Raw genomic sequence first — 13,497 nt, 5'->3', positions numbered from 1 at the left:
AATGCCTCAATGCTCTGGTTTACTTCCACAGTCCAAAGATATGCGGGATAGGTGGATTGGCTATGCTAAAATTGCCCAGAGGTGTGTAATTTAACTGGATTAGCCATGACGAATGCAAAGTTACAGAGGTAGGGGGTGAGTTTGGGTGGGATGCTCTTTGGAGGGGCAGTGTGGACACTTTGGGCCAATTGGCCGGTTTCCACACTGTGTCTAGCTGCTTCTCCAATCAAGCCACGTGGCCTGAGGATCTGCAGTTGGTTACACTTCCTGCAGATATAGTTGTCAAAGACACCAGACTGCTCCCTGATTTTTCACATCTGGCAGGAGGATCATACCACTGCCCTAATTGCCATCTCGCCCTTTTACACTTTAAAAAAAGAATCTTACCTGGCCTCAACATGACACAGTGCTCTTCTTTTCGGTTACAGGAAGTGGAACGGGGGTGGTGGGGGGACACACTAACATAGTGTTTCAGGTTTAACTATTCCTTGACACCAGTTCCTCCGAAATATTGAGACTGGTCACAGTGACTGCAGTGCCGACTCCCAGGATTCCTTTCAGTGACATCTCTGCTTTGTCTTACAATTAACAAGGCATATGGCACATTTGCCATCATCACCCAGGGCATGGAGTACAAGAGTTGGCAAAACATGTTGCAGCTGTATAAAATAATAGTGTGAAGCTGGATGAACACAGAAGGCTGAGCAGCATCTCAGGAGTGCGAAAGCTGATGTTTCTGGTCTAGGCTCGAAATGTCAGCTTTTGTGCTCTTGAGCTGCTGCTTGGCCTGCTGTGTTCATCCAGCTTCACACTTTATTATCTTGGATTCTCCAGCATCTGCAGTTCCTATTATCTCTGCAGCTATATAAAACCCTTTAGGTTGCATTTGGAGTATTGTGTGCAGTTTTGTCACCACACCACTTAGAAGGATGTGGCAGCTTTGGAGAGTACAGAGAAGGTTCACCAGGATGTTGCCTGGTCTTCAGGGCATTGCCTATGAGGAAAGGTTAAAAAGATTCGAATTATTTTCACTGGAAAGACGACGGCTGAGAAGAGACCTGATAGAGATCTACAAAATTGAGGCATAGAAAGGGTGGATAGTCAGGCTTTTTTCCCAGGGTTAAGTTTCAATTACAAGGGGACACAGGTTCAAGGTCAGAAGGGAAAGTTTGAGGAAGATGTGCAAGGGAAGTTTTTCACAGTGGTAGCAGCCTGGAATGCACTATCAGAAGATGTGGTGAGAAGTGGGCACACTGAAGACATTTAAGAGGCACCGAGATGGGTACATGAATAGGGAGAGAATAGAGGCATACATTTCGAAAAATGGCAGGTTTGTTTTTAGATTAATTAGGGCATGATGGTCAGTATAGGCTTGAATGGCCAAAGGGCCTGTTCCTGTGCTGTACTTTTCCATTTGTCCACTTGTTCAAAATTGAGGGGCATAGATGGGTCAGGCAGGGAGAAATCTTTCCCCTTGATGCGGGGGAAATCCATGTTCAGAGGATAGATTTAAGATAAGGTTTAGTAGATATATGAAGAAAAACATTTTCACGTAGATAGTGGTGGGAATCTGGAACTCACTGTCTATAGCGTAGAAATTGTTGTAACGTTTCAGTAGAATTTAGAGCATAGAATGTAGAAGATGTTCAGTGTGATGTCAAGTCAGACAGGACTGTGGACCAAGTGCTTGGTAATTGGAGTAGGGCTTCATGGTGGCACAACGATTAGCACTGTTACCTCACAGCACCATGGACCTGGGTTCAATTCCAGCCTTGAGTGACTGTCTGTGTGGAGTTTGCACATTCTCCCCATGTTTGTGCAGATTTCCTCTGGGTGTTCTGGTTTCCTCCCAGAGGCCAAAGATGTGCAGCTTAGGTGAATTGGCTATGCTAAATTACCCACAATGTCGAGGATGGGATATGCAGGATAGGGTGGGTCTGATTGGGATGATCTTTGGAGGGTCAGTGTGGACTTGATGGCCTGAATGGCCGTCTTTCACTTTAGGGATTCTGTGCTCTATGTCCTCCATTCCAACCCTAGAAGTTCTGCTTTTCAACTTTGCACCTAACTCTCTAAACACCTTAGGCATTAAGACAGATGAGGCACTGCAAAATTCACAGGAGCTCAATGGTTAGCACTGCTGCCTCACAGCACCAGGTTCAGTTCCACTTGCGGGCAATTGTCTGTGTAGAGTTTGCACATTCTCCCTGTATCTGTGTGGGTTTCCTCCATATGCTCTGGTTTCTTCCCACAGTCCAAAGATGTGCAAGCTAGATGAATTTGCCATGCTAAATTGTCTGTAGTGTTCAGGGATGTGTAGATTAGGTGGGTTATGAGGGATGGGTCTGGGTGGGATGCTCTGAGGGGTGGTGTGAATTTGTTGGGCACACACTGTAGGGATTCTATGATCTATGAAAGTTGCAGCTATCAATATGGACCTCAAACTCTGGCTACTTACCGTACCCCCTCAAAATATCCTGTCTGTTCAGACATCCTTAACCCTAGCACCAGGGATGCAATATGCTGTACTGGGATCTTGCTTCAGGCCACAGAATCATCTATCTGTCCCTGACTAGAGTCCCTTCATCACTATAGCTCAACTACACTTCAACTTTTCCTGCTGTACAACAGTGCCAGATGTGGTGCCACTGATCTGGCTGCTGCAACTTTACTTTGAGTTACCATCCCCGCAATAGTATCCAATAACAGTATACTTGTTTGGGAAGACTGGTCATGGGACTCCTGTACTGCCTGTCCATGCATACTCATTTTGGTGGTCACCCAACTCTTTGTCTGTATAGCACTTACTGGTGGTATGACCAACTCACTAAATGTGCTACCCATGACATTCTTAGCCTTATGGATATTCCGTAGTTCCACAGCTCCAGGCACTCCATGTGGCAATTCAGGAGCTGCTGCTGAACAAACTACGTAGATGTGCAGTCACCTTGAACACTGGAAGTGTCACTTATTTCCCACATATTGTAGAAGGATCTTTCCATGGAGCTGAGTTCTCCTGCAATTTTGAACCTTACTGACTAAATCTATCTTATCAACTATGGACAGTAATCTAGGAACTGATTACACAAGCTTATCCAATTGTCACCAAACTCCAGCCTCTTATTCCCACTTTCTATTCCTAACAAATGAAAAGTAAGTACTCTTTCACTCCCCAAACACTGCTCACCTAATCTGCAATCCTGGTTCTTGAGCAACAAAGGCTATGCCACTTTTTGAGTTGTGATGTCATCTCTAGGCTCAGCTCCAAACTGCCACTGTTCACTCTCCTTTGCTCTGCTGCTGCAATTGCTGCACACATTGACATCAGTTCAGGCCCTGCTCCTCAGATATTTATCCTGCTACCATTGAACCTCCAACATAACATGGGTAAATATGAAAGGTTGAGTTGTCAAATGTAACTCGGAGAAATGTTAACCTATTTTCTTTCTGAATGCATCTTACATTCTATATTTTAAAAATGTTCTTAGAATTGAGAATTTTAGACATTTTTAAACACTAAAAATACTGTAAAACGTAGTTGAAAAGTTTAAGATATCAAGGAGTTTAATCCATGTTCAAAGTATATAGTTATATGAGGAAAGAGTTGCAGGAATTCTAAATGGATGCAGGAAACTGCACTGACTCTTGACCATTTTAGTAACATAGGAGATTACCAAGCACAACGTATCGTTTCTTGTGGATTATATCCCCAGATAACCTCTGGACATGTTAAACATTTTAATTGTGACATATATCTTCCTCAAGGAATGGCATACAATCAAACGCTGACTGCAGATATAACTTCAGAGGCTGTCTGATCAGAGATCCTGAAATGTCAGGCCCATGCACATGCTGGGAGAAAATTGGCCGTAAAGTCATAGAGCTGTACAGCATGGAAACAGACCATGCTTTTCTGAATCTTTTCTGAACCCTTTCAAGTTTCACAACATCCTTTCTATAGCGGGAGGATGAGAATTGAATGCAGTATTCCAAAATTGGTCCAACACAACATCCAACTCGTATACACAATGAGCATCTATGTGGAGAGAGCAAGCTAACCTTCCCATAAAGTGTCATCTAGACTTGAAACGTCTCTCTATGGATGCAATTGGACCCGGCATTTGATTCTTTCAGTACAGTTTCCAGCATCTGCAGTAATTTGTTCCTAATATTCAGTGCATTTAAGGCAAGATTACCAAATGCCTACTTTACCATCCTGGTATCTCCACTTGCATCTCCACTTTCAATGAACAATGAGCCTGCACTCCAAGGTCTCTTTGTTCAGCAACTCTGCCCAGGATTTTACTGTTACATGTATAAGTCCTGTCCTGATTTACCTTACCAAAATGCAGCATCTCACATTTATCAAAATGAACTCATCTGCCCTTCGGTCCTTTGGCTTATCTGATCAAGGTCTGATTTTATTCTGAGATAACTTTCGCTGTCAGTGCATTTTGTTTCTTCTCCTTTCAAGAATCCACAGAAACATGGATTAAAAACCAGTTCAACCCTGAACTCATCCTCACCCTTAACAACTTCTCCTTTAACTCCTCCCACTTCCGACAGACAAACAGGATGGCCATGGGTACCTGCATGGGCCCAAGCTATGCCTGCCTCTTTGTATGATACGTGGAACAATCCCTCATCTGATCTACACTGGCCCTATCCCCCACATCTTCCTCCGTTACATTGACTGTATTTGCACCACTTCATGCTCCCATAAGGACCTCAAACAGTTCACTAACACTTCCACGCCAACTTCAAGTTCACCTGGATCATCTCCAATACCTATCTCTCCTTCCTGGACCTCTGTTTCCACCTCTGGCAACCTCTTGGAAACCGATAACCATTTCAAGCCTACTGACTCCCACAGCTACCTGGAATACACCTCCTCTCACCCACCTTCCTGCAAAATGCCATCCCCTATTCCCAATTCCTTTGCCTCTGCTGCATCTGCTCCCGAGATGAGGCATTCCATTCCTGGAATCCCAGATGTCCTCATTTTTCATGGACCACAACTTTTCCCTCCACAGTGATTGAAAATGCCCTCCACCATGTCTCTCGTATTTCCCGCAACTCATCCCTCAAAACCCTCCCTGTAATAATAACTAAAACAGAGTCTCCCTCATCTTCACGTACAACCCCCCCAATCTCCAGATCCAACACATCATCCTCTGGCAATTCCACCATCTGCAATCTGACCCACTACATTTTCCCCTCCCCATCTTTATCTACTTTCCAGAGGGTCCACTCTCTCCGTGACTCCCTTGTCCGCTCCTCACTGCCCACCACCCCCAGCACTTGTTCCTGCAACTACAGGAAGTGCTACACCTGTCCCTACACCACCCCCCTTACCCCCATCCCAGGGCCCAAGAAGACCATCCACATCAAACAGATGCTCACCTGAACATGTGCTAGTGTGGTATACTGTATCCGCTGTTCCCAATGTGGCTTCCTCTACATCGGGGAAATCAAGCGGAGGCTTGGGGACTGCTTTGTGGAATACCTATGCTTGGTTTGTGACAAATAACTGCACCTCCCAGTCGTGAACCATTTTAACTCCCCCTCCCACCCCTTGGATGACATGTCCACCCTGGGCCTCCTGCCATGCTACAACAAAAGTTGCAGGAACAGCATCTTATATTTTTCTTGGGAACCCTGCAGCCCAATGGTATCAATGTGACTTCACAAGCTTCAAAATCTCCCCTCCCCTGACCGCATCCCAAAAACAGCCCAGTTTGTCCCCAACTCCCTCACCTGTCCCTCCTCCCACGTATCTATTCCTCCCACTTCAAGCCCCACCCCATTTCCTATCTACCAGCCTCATCCTACCTCCTTGACCAGTCCATCCTCCCTAACTCCCCACCTACACTCACCTTTACTGCCTTAATCCCCGCCTCTTTGACCCGTCTGTCTCCTCTCCACCTGTCTTCTCCTTTATCCATCTTCTATCTGCCCCCACCTCTATTTATTTCAGAATCCCCTTCCCCTCCCCAATTTCTGAAGAAGGGTCTAGACCTGAAATGTCAGCTTTCCTGCTCCTCTGATGCTGCTTGGCCTGCTGTGTTCATTCTGCTCTACACCTTGTTATCTAAGTTCAACCCTGGTTTGAGTGCTCGTGAAAGAAGTTCTGTTCTCGTTAACTCTAGCCTCTTAAGCATTCTTGAGTATATCTGCTTCACCATTTGTGACTGTGCTTTTAGTTTCCTTGGGCCTTATCTCTGGAATACCCTCTCTACATCTCTCTCCTTCAATTTGTTCCCTCATGGCCCTTGTTGAACCTACAACTTCGATTCAAGCTTTTGGTAATCGGATCTAATATCTCCTTGCGAGATTCGGTCAAATTCTGTTTAATGCTACTGAAGCACCTAGGATGTGTTATCCAGCTGAATATGTTGTTAGATTATATGTACTATACTATTGAAAGGAAGCCAAGGATTATCTTTGAAGAATACCCTGGAGTAGTGGACCATGTTTTTAAAAGTGGGTCAACTTATTTGGTGATGTGCCAATTATACTCATGTCTGTGCCTTTTGAGCCTGAGGGAGCAATGATGCTGGGGGCCAGGATAAAGGAGTGCAAAAGTTTTACTGGGGATGGGCATTAAATATGGTTGTGTGGAAGTGTCTCAGAGCTGTTTAAGTATCATGACAAATGGAAGGTCAAAAGCTAGTCAGTTGGCAACTTGGAAGAAACTTTAAAATTTCAGCAGGTTTTCCTGGTGATTGTAGAAGAAAATGGAATTGCCAGGCAAGTCTTGAGGAAAGAAAAAATTTAGGAGGATGAAGATTTGAAGCAGAAGAGAGAGGTTTGGAATACGGTCAAATTCTTGAAAGATAGAAGGTGCGACAAAAAAAGTCAAGCTATACTTTGGTTAAGATAATGTTTCCACCACAGTGGTTTGTATGGGACAGATGGTGAAGCATGTAGCAAAGATGGGAGACTACAAGTAAGTTCAAATGCTCATTATGAGAACAGTTGTTCATAAGATTCTGAATGGCAGGGGTCTGCTTCACACTGAAGTACCTTTTTAACTCCTGTATCATTTACTATTCCTTACTCCAGAACTGCTCATCTCGTCCTCTATTCCACATCACCCCACTTATTCTCATTTACACTCTTCTACCCAACAGAAAGCAAAGAAACAGGATAAATGGATCACTTCCTGCCTGGCCAAATGTAACTGAGGTGCTGCCGGATTTAGTCTTTGGGCCCCAACTATTACAATCTATTTTAAATACCTAAATGCAGAGGTAGAAAGTACTATAGCTAAATTTGCAGATGACACTAAAATAGGCACGCAAGTAGACTGTGGTGGAGAAATAAGAAATTTGCACCTGCATAGGTTAGGTGACCAGGCCAAAATTTGGCAAATGAAGTTCTTTAGTTGATTGAATATAGAGGCAACTTACTCTCCAAAATAAGTAGATATAAAATGGGTGTAAAAACTGGTTTAAAAAGGGATACAAATCATTTACGGACAGATATTGATGGGTTAAGTAAGCAGACGAAGTTGGCAAACGGAGTATAGTATGGGAAAATGTGAAGTTGTTCATTTTGGAAGGCAAAACATAAGAAAAAAAATTATTTAAGTGGAGGAGAACTGCAGAAAACTGAAACACAAAGGAATTTGGTGGAGATACTTGTGCACGAACATGAAACTTGCACACAGCCACAGGAGGTAATCAGGAAGGCTGATGGAATATTGGCCTTTATTTCAAGGTGGTTGGCATGTAAGGGGAGGAAAGTCTTGCTGCCTGTGTACAAAGTGCTGGTGAGACCACATCTGTGTAGTACTGTGAGCAGTTTTAGTCCCCTTATTTAAGGAAAGTTATCATTTAATTGGAGCAGTTTAGGCAAGGTTCCTGGTACGAAGCAATTGTCTTATGAGCAAAGCTAAACATGTTGGGAACTCAGTTGGAACTTAGAAGAATGAGAGGCAATCTCAATTAAAAATATGAGATTCTTAATCTGCCCTGTCAAGTCCCTTATGAGAGGATGTTTCCCCTCATGAGAGAGTCCAGGACCAGACACAGGTAGATAGCCTCAGAATTAAGGGGTGTCAATTTAAGACAGATGAGGGGCTTTTTTGAGAGTTGAGTCTTTTGAACTTCTTGCCACAGAGAGCTATGGGATCAGACATGTTCAGTATATTTAAGGATGAAATAGATTTTTGATCAGTATGGAAATAAAGGGTTATGGGAAGTAGAGGAAAGTGGATGTGAGGAGTGTTGGATAATCTATGATCCTATTGAATGGTGGATATAGCTTGAGGAACCGAATGGCTTACTTCTGTTCTTATTTCTTATTGTCTCAAATGGACAGAAGCATCAGTGCAGACTGCAGAGGGACCTAGGCGTCCTTGTGCATAAATCACACAAAACTAGTAAGCAGGTGCAACCAGCAAGAAGACGACAAATGGAATTTTAGGAATTTTTGCTAAAGGCATCAAGCATAAGGTTGCTGTGATTAGACATGACATTCATGAGGCTGCACCTGGAATATTGCATATGATTTTGTTCCCCTTTATTGAGGAAGGATTACATTGGAAGCTATTCAGAAGAGGTTCACCAGATTGATTCCAGAGATGTGGGATTTGTCATCTGAAGAGAGTTTGAACAGTTTAAGCTTGTACTATACAGAGTTTAGGAGAATAACAGGACAATTGAGTTATATAAGATACTAAAGGGATGTAACAGTAGACCGAGAAAAGGCTTCCTCATGTGGTGCAACCTAACGCAAGAAGTTATAGTTGTAGGATAAGGGTAACAGGTTTAAAACAAAGATGAGGAAAATTTACTCGAGGGCTGTGAATCTGTGGAATTCACTACCCCAGAGTGTTGTGGATGCTGGCGACATTGAGTAAACTTAAGCTGATGATCGACAGATTTTTAATTAGTAACACATTGGAGCATTAAGGAGAGCAGGAAAGTATGGTTGAGATTGAGATGAGATCAGCCATCATTGTATTAAATGGTAGAACAGCCTTGACAGGCTGAATGCCTAATTCTACTCTTATGTTCTTCATGTGCATGTAATTAGATACTATCCATCAACCTGCTTTTCTCAAGGATCCTGGTTATGAAAATTCAAGTACTAAAAAAGTAATAGAATAAGAGAAGAAACAGCCTGATACATAACAAAAGAGAAAATGCTGGAGAGGATTCAACAAGTCAGGAAGGATCTGTGAAGAGGTTCCTCTCTTCATTGGATTTCACTAGTGCGCAAAACGGGATTGGGATAATTCTGGAATTTGCAAACCCGACCTTTAAATTGGCTGCACACCTGGAACCAAGATTTCAGCCAGTGATTCTGTGATTAAAATCCGCTACTGATAGGCTGAGGAAATATTCAACTAGTTTTGATTATCAGAATTTGGGTCAGATTAGCCATTTGAGAACAGTCATGAAAATGGAGGTAAAGTTTAAAAATTTGTGCATTATTTTCATGTAACTGGCCTACTCGGATGAAAACTCCTTCGAACTGGGAAAGACTCAACTTGTTTGTGTTAAATTTTCAGAATCTTCTACTTACCTAACTATGTACCAACTGTTTTGTTTTATTTTTGCATTCAGATCATTCATGGATTAACAATGTCAGAACATTGTGTTAACAATAGTATACAAAATTTTATATTTTGATGTAAAATATATGCTGCTGCTTGGTGGGATACATTGGACTAGATCCCACGAAGTAGTAGAATTAGGGAAAATAACCAACGGTTTTGTCGAAGAGAAATATTTGTGGAAACTTTGCAAGTGTGGAAGGATGTCACTTCAACTACTAACTTTTAATTTATTTTCTCTGTCCAAGCTATAAGATAGTATTACACATTTCCATCAACTTCTATCCAGTTTCCAATCTCCTGGAACATTAGAACATGAATAAATCATTTAGTTCCTCTAGCTTTAAATATTCAATACTGGACCACAAAGAGTTAAACAGTTTTTGCTTTTATGTACAGAAATGTGAAGCATACACATACCTTGTAATGATTCCAGCTGATAGTACCATTGGGTAAATCCAATCCCAGAATGAAATCTGGCTCAATTAATCAAAGTTTTAAAAATTTAGTTTCATTCAGATTTTAAACTAAATGGTCAGTCACTAAAACACAGTTTCATGAAGCTGCAAAGATTCTTAACAAGAAACCTTACACAAAAGAAATTTTAAAAATCTAAATATAGAGCATAGTTAGGAAGGTCTTCAACAAAGTTCCAACCTGTTTCCTGACACTATGCATTACAGAAGTTCAAATCCAGAGATGTTAACCCTCTATATCAAACCATTAAGTTATACTTAGCTAATTCTCCTACTTTTGTCCTGTGAGCTTCTGAGTGCAATAGTAAGCTCCATAAGTCTAAATATTCTTCATTTTTCAACTTCAGGCTTTTCCAGGTATATCCTGGAGAAGCCCCATGACTTATTCAAAGGGAGTACATTCATGGTTAGTGAGCATCCTGCTAGAAGTTGCTATATTAGCTATAATATAGCTTCTCTTTATAAACTGACTTTATAGCCTTTGGTTCCTATTCATCTAAGACTCGGGGATATCTGTTTGATTACTGTATCAGAGATAATGGGAACTGCAGATGCCAGAGAATCCGAGATAACAAAGCGTGGAGCTGCATGAACACAGCAGGCCAAGCAGCATCTTAGGAGCTTTTGTGTTTTTAAGATGCCGCTTGGCCTGCTGTGTTCATCCAGCTCCACGCTTTGTTATCTCTGTTTGATTACTGGCAGGTCTCTCAATGAATCTCAGCACTCTCCTTAATTATTTCCTATTCTAGAGCTTGGTGATTCTTGGAGAATGTTGGAGCTTGTTATGAAGGTGGTGTAGACCATCTTCATCAAGTCCTGCCGTGGTAACCAGATTGAGAGGTTTTGAGTCAAAGTTGAGAAAGTAGTCTGAAGGAGAATCACTGGACCCAAAATATTAACACATTTCTCTCCACAGATGCTGCCAGATCTGCTGAGATTTTACAGCAATTTTTGTTTGTTACAGATTTCCAGCAGCCACAGTTCTTTCAGTTTTTTGACAAAGTAATCAATGGTAAGACCAGTCAACTTGTAACAATTCTGATTTTATTAGGCATATAATAAGACCTTAAAGTTATAGTTGTGTTGCTAAAAATCACAAATTAAGTGAAATGACTTTAAATGGATCGTTGATTCCAATGTAAACGTATGTTAAAGTCAGATTTAGATTCCTTCTGATGTTTTCCTGCCCAGAAAGAAGCAATATGCAACCACATGGTGTGGAAGAAGGCCATTCGGTCCATACCGTCTGCAATGGCTCTCTGAATGTGTGTTATGACTTAATGCTATTCACATACTTTTTCTCTAAAACCTTGTACATTGTTTCTATTCAAATGATCATGCAATGCTCACTTGAGTGCCTTGATTGACCTCATCACTGCACTTTTAGTCATTGCATGCCAGACCAGAACCACTCACTAGGGGAGCAAGTTTTTTCTTCCTCCCATTGCATTCACTTGTTTTGTAAATCACTTTAAATTCATGCTGTCTTATTTTCAAGATATTTATTATCCAAAACAGTTTCTCTAGGTCCATTCCATCCAGCTAGGCCCCCACCTTGATTCTGAAAACTTCCATTAATCTCCATTTATCCTTCTCTCCAAGGCTACACACACAGCCCATATTTCAAAAGGAGTAAATTTGAGATCACAACATGGAGGCAGTGAGTTGCCCACCCTGGGACTTCATTTGCCGCTCTTCACTTGCTGCTCAGTATATCGGACCTTTCTCTGCACTTTTTCATGGGAGAAGGAGGGAGAAGCCCCTCAGTTATAAACCACAGTTTGTAGCTTCAGAAAGTGTAGCCAATCCCTTCTGGGGCAGCCACTGATTCCATCACATCCTCTGATATCGTATTTGGGGGGGTCTTAACAGATTGGATCAGGAGAAACTGTTACTTCTCATAATAGACCGAGAACCAGAGGGCTCAGTTTTAAATTGATCTGTAAAAGAAGCAATTGCAAGACTGGGGACATTTTCACATAGCCTGCCCTGGAATGGGCTGTAAATACAATAAAGTATACTGACTGTACAATCTTGTTTTCGTTTTAAATTTGAGAAAGTACTTTTACCTGTATTTTTGATTAACCAGGCTGAAACAAGTCCGTCCAGCAAGCTGTAGAGTCCCTGTGCTAACCAACACATGCCACTAGATGGAATCTTCAGTACATGTTCAGAATGGCAGCCAGGCAGAGCTTCAAGATCAAAGGCAGCAATTTAAGATTAATGTTAAGAAGAGCGCCAGAGGCAAAACCAAGACAAGAGGAAAGAGAGAGCAAGAGCAGGAAGCAGTAACTCCTGGAGGCAGAACTGAAGTGGAAGGTAAGGCAGGTTGAGGGATGTGACGAAGCCTGAAGAAGTAATCTTTTAAAAGCAAAACACATTGTCAAAATACATTGAGTGAGAACTTTAGGCAAGGACTTGCTACAGTAAGATGGAACTTAAAACTTCGTGTGTTTAAAAACTGGACGGCACTAGATGCTGAGACTCATATATTTACAGGGAATCCATCTACTGATTACCACTGCTGCCCTCCCTCAACTAATTGTTCATTCCTTCTGTACTGAGCACCATTTGAAGGAAAATATAATCTGGATAAGGGACTTCAAAGTCTGTAGCTCGAATGGTTCAATAGCAGTACCAGTGACCAGTGCATATGGTAACGTCACGGTTATTTATGTATAAATGTTAACTTAAGGTGAGGTGCAGGTACCTAGGTAAACTCAACTTTAAAAATTGCTGTCTAAGTTATACTGCTAACCTGTTACTTCACAAAAACTGTGTTTTGCTCTCCAGCTCACCATTGAAACACATTGTACGTGCATGATGAAAGTGCTGTATTTGTGTAGTGGGTATAAGTTAAAGTTCTACAGGAAGTTAAAACTAATTAACTTTATGCCTAAGAGCTTTTTTAATTGTGATAATTATTGAGTAGTGCCCTGCAAATAATCTGGCACAAAAAATTGTTTTAAGTGTGAAGTCTTATTCCTTCAGGTTTTAATTATGCTGGGCCATTTTTAAAATAAATGCTTAACTTCTCCTTTTCTGTCTTTCCTTTCTTACCCCACCCCTCTTCTGATCTTTTTCCCCCTCTGTACTTTTCATTCTGTATCTGATCCAACATTGAATTCACTCACTGTACTTTACATTTACATTGTTTGTAGCTGCCAATTAAAACTGTTGCCAAGCTCACAGAGCTTATGTGGTTATTTGATCATTTGAGTTCTTAAAGATTAAACATGTCATCATACTTTAGGTACAAATGCTTTACTAAACTGTAAAATGAGCAACAAAATGTGCCTGCTGATTAGATGCCAAACTTAACCTCTTCCATGAGAAGGACTGATTGAAGCTACGGAAGCAAACTGATGGAGCTAATTGTTTGGTGAAGTTCTCTGAAGCCCAGCTAACAAATAAGTGACCTAAACTACTTTTAACCCTTTCTAAAAGTAATAGCCT

The 13,497-nt window shown here is 41.6% G+C and overlaps 1 long non-coding RNA gene across 2 annotated transcripts in view; it reads left to right on the top strand.

Annotated features, from left to right (window-relative positions):
• Nucleotides 1-13,294, top strand: part of LOC125453526 (uncharacterized) — a 32,765-nt gene extending 19,471 nt beyond the window's left edge. Inside the window, exons 2-4 of one of the 2 annotated variants that reach the window (XR_009445841.1) lie at nt 11,006-11,053; nt 12,131-12,360; nt 13,203-13,294. This is a non-coding gene — a long non-coding RNA (uncharacterized LOC125453526). Of the gene's footprint in view, nt 1-11,005; nt 11,054-12,130; nt 13,177-13,202 lie in introns of those variants that run through there. The other variant, XR_007247781.2, reaches the window with a different exon arrangement.
• The last annotated feature ends 203 nt before the right edge of the window (nt 13,295-13,497 follow it).

This window comes from Stegostoma tigrinum, chromosome 6 (genome assembly GCF_030684315.1).
Source record: "Stegostoma tigrinum isolate sSteTig4 chromosome 6, sSteTig4.hap1, whole genome shotgun sequence".
Classification (NCBI taxonomy): Eukaryota; Metazoa; Chordata; class Chondrichthyes; order Orectolobiformes; family Stegostomatidae; genus Stegostoma; species Stegostoma tigrinum.
This window is presented reverse-complemented; position numbering and strand designations above follow the sequence as displayed.